Raw genomic sequence first — 3512 nt, 5'->3', positions numbered from 1 at the left:
GGGAAAGGAGAGGGGAAAAGAGATAGAAGAGAGAGGAGGGATCCATGGGTGCCTGCCGGGAATTGATTATTGAACAGCTTAAAATAATATACAGTTAACAAGGCAGATGATATACAATTTGAATGGACAGATGAGATTGGTGGTGCCTTATGAGGCTTACATGCAAGACAAAGCAGAAAACCTGTATGCTGAGAATGGAGAGCCAGGATTGGCACGGAGAAGACTAGGTAGAGCGTTTGGAATGATGATGTGGAGAGAATTCAGATGCGATCCGGTGAGTCAAAATTACTGGACGCGGGTGATATTGGTGAGGTATTCTGTCTGTTGATTGGAGTATGGTAGTTTGCTAACCTCAGGTTGTTAATGTACTGCACAAAAGTCCGATAGGTGTCCCCATCTTCAAGGAGGGCATTGAGGGGACAGGGCCAATGGTGCCCCTTGTCAGTTACCTTGTGGTAATTTTGTTTTTTTTTTCCATGGAAAAAAAACAAAATTACTTTCCGAACAACCCAATAAATTTTCTGTAGTCTGGGTGATAGTTGAAGAGGCAGAAGACCAATAAATATTTTATTCAATTATATATTGACCATTTTGGTCAAATACCTGTTGTCATCATTTCTGGTAGTAGCATGATTTCATATTCATAAAAGTTTTGATCGTTGCTTACAAAAAACTGATCCAAGTGATTTTGACATTGTCATTTCAAGTAAATGTCTTACAGTTAAAAAAAATTTGTATAGACCAGAACAAGTAATAATCTGAGTGTGCTCGATCTGGCAAATATGGTTGGTGTGATAGCAAGTCCCATCTAAGTTATAACAGTTTCTGACAATATACCAAACTTGTGTGAAAACACTACACCTGTTTCGTTGATCAATTCTGGCTGCCTTTTCTATTTGATGATATTACTCAATTTGTTTACTCGATGGCAGTGCACTTTCGAATCAATTGTTAAATTGTTTGGTAAAAGCTCCAAAAAAAAAAATTTCTTAAAATCCCACCAAAGAGAGCATCTCACTTTAAGAACATGTGGAACCCATATATCGAGCTTCGAAACGAAACCAATTTGTTTCAAGTAATCATAAACAGTTCAATTTGACCAATTTAATCTCTTAGTGATTTCATGTGTTGTTATTTGGCAGTTTGCTTCAACCAGTACCTTTATTTTGTTTTCATTGGCTTCAACTGGCCATCCAGAACATGGTGCATCTTCAATATTGAAATTGCCAGAACGAAATTTTGTAAACCAGTTTTGGCACTGTCTCTCTCAACACATCATCTCCATACACAATTTTTTTCTTGCTTGAACAGCATTTTGACTTTTTGGTAATAAAAAAGCAAAATATGCCGAAAATGATGCTTTCAATCTTCCATATTTGATGGGACACAAAAAATAAACAACTGCACAGAATCAAACAAAATTTTTTATAAATAAGCCTTAAAATGCTAGCTGTCAAAATATATAATGATAATATGGTTTAGAATGAAAATGGCGGGAAAAATATGACTAATCCATCTAGTGGTAAAAAAAACGAACTTACTTTCTGAACAACCCAATACAATTGCTTTTTTTTTTTTTTTTTTTTTTTTAATTTGTGGTTTTAGGCCCATTGCCGCTCAGAGNTTTTTTTTTTTTTTTTTTTTGAGGAAAAATGGCATATTATAATTGATAAAAACTCATACAGCATAAATACTTGCACCTATAGCAAAATTACCACAGAACTATCCTATCCTGTTGCCTATCTCCCCTAAGTGGGACAAGTTAGTATTAATCAAGTGTCATCTCTATCATGCTGACTATTTTCAGCTAAATGTTGGTTAGAAACAGACACAAACATTTGCATCATTAAATAATTTTATTTCTTTTGCTGGTTTTGGGTATATTTGTATGTTTTTATTCCATAAAACCAGTTTTTGAAGAAGTAAATGTGATAATACACTATTGACCGTATCTAAACGTAAACAAAGCCTGGGGCTAGTCACGTGATTGGACCTAGTTGAACTTCCGGTAGAACGTGAACGGTGTGTTAATAGTTGATGCGAAAGACGTCATGTGTATCAGTTACAATCATTTCTGTTCTGAAAAATGTCCAGCGAATATTATAAAGGTTTAGATGAATTAAGCAGGTATAGGTATAAGCAAAAATTAATGTTCAACAAGCAAGAACTGCCCGATCCAATGGATGACGATTTAGCAAAAATGTTATTTCACGATAACGTGAAAGCATGGCCTAAGATCACGTTAGTAGATCTCTATGCCTACTTTGTAGACCAGCTCTGCTTTTACACAAAACAACAACTGAAAAATTATACTTCACTTGAGAGGATGAGAGCGACATCCCGGGGTGCACAGCACAACTTGCAGAGATGACCAGTTGTACCTGGGTGAATCTTGACTGGACGGGATAGCAAACAAATCCNAACGTTACATTATCTATATTTTTCTTGCATGAAATAAGTAGCTTTGTTTTCTTATAATTCATCTGAAGTCCATATAATTTACTTATTGAATTAATCTTTTCCATTAGTATTGTCAAATCATTTATATTTTCTGCTAAAACCACTGTATCGTCAGCATAACATATATTATTTATATTCATCCTATTTATTACAATCCCAATGTGTTCCATATTTTCTAAAGCTTCTTTAAAAATTTCATCTGAATAAATATTAAGAAGTAAAGGTGATAAAATACATCCTTGCCTTACTCCTCTTTTTATTTCTATTTCTTCAGATAATTCAGAATCAATTAAAATGTTGGCCTTTGTTCCCAGTAAAGATTTGTTATAATTTGCAATTCATTTCTATCAATTCCTTTCTTCCTAAGTATATCTATTAATTTATCATGCAGAATTCCATCAAATGCTTTTTCGTAGTCTATAAAACAGGCGTATATATCCTTGTTATCCTCTAAACTTCTTTCTACCAGAACTCTATAAGCAAAAAGAGCTTTTCTTGTTCCACAAGATTTTCTAAACCCAAACTGTGTGTTGCTTAAATCTTCTTCACATTTTTTATATATTCTTGTATGAATTATTCTTAAGAAAATTTTTAAAACGTGACTCATCAGGCTTATAGTTCTATAATCACCACACTTTTTTGCATTATCTTTTTTGGGAATTGCTATAAACGTAGACATTAAAAGATCTTGAGGAATTACACCACTTTCGTAAATAATGTTGTAAAAATCCACTAAAATATCAAGACTATCTTCATCCAGTAATTTCAAAATTTCAGCGGGAACTTCATCTGGTCCGGTAGCTTTACCTTCTTTAGTTGTTCTAATTGCATTCTTTACTTCTACTTTTAGTATTGTTGGTCCTTCTTCTTTATCAATTATTATAGGTTTTAAATTTCTCTCATCAAAATATAATTTTTCAACATACTCTTTCCATAATTTCAGTTTTTCCCCCAATTCCAAAACTAAATCATCCTTTTCATTTAAAATACTAGTAAATTTATTTCTTCTATTTGTTCTGGTAAGCTCTTTAATTTTCTTATGTACATTATAC

At 33.2% G+C, this 3512-nt stretch overlaps 1 protein-coding gene across 1 annotated transcript in view; it reads left to right on the top strand.

Moving 5' to 3' along the window:
* LOC111616082 (histone H1A, sperm-like) overlaps positions 1–3512 on the top strand; it is a 22737-nt gene that overhangs the window by 9124 nt on the left and 10101 nt on the right. The gene's annotated exons all lie outside the window — the stretch shown is intronic.

This window comes from Centruroides sculpturatus, unplaced genomic scaffold, assembly GCF_000671375.1.
Source record: "Centruroides sculpturatus isolate CEXI.00-Female unplaced genomic scaffold, Cexi_2.0 scaffold2118, whole genome shotgun sequence".
NCBI classification, from domain to species: Eukaryota; Metazoa; Arthropoda; class Arachnida; order Scorpiones; family Buthidae; genus Centruroides; species Centruroides sculpturatus.
Note: the sequence above shows the minus strand (reverse complement) of the source record. Positions and strands in the feature narration are given on the sequence as shown.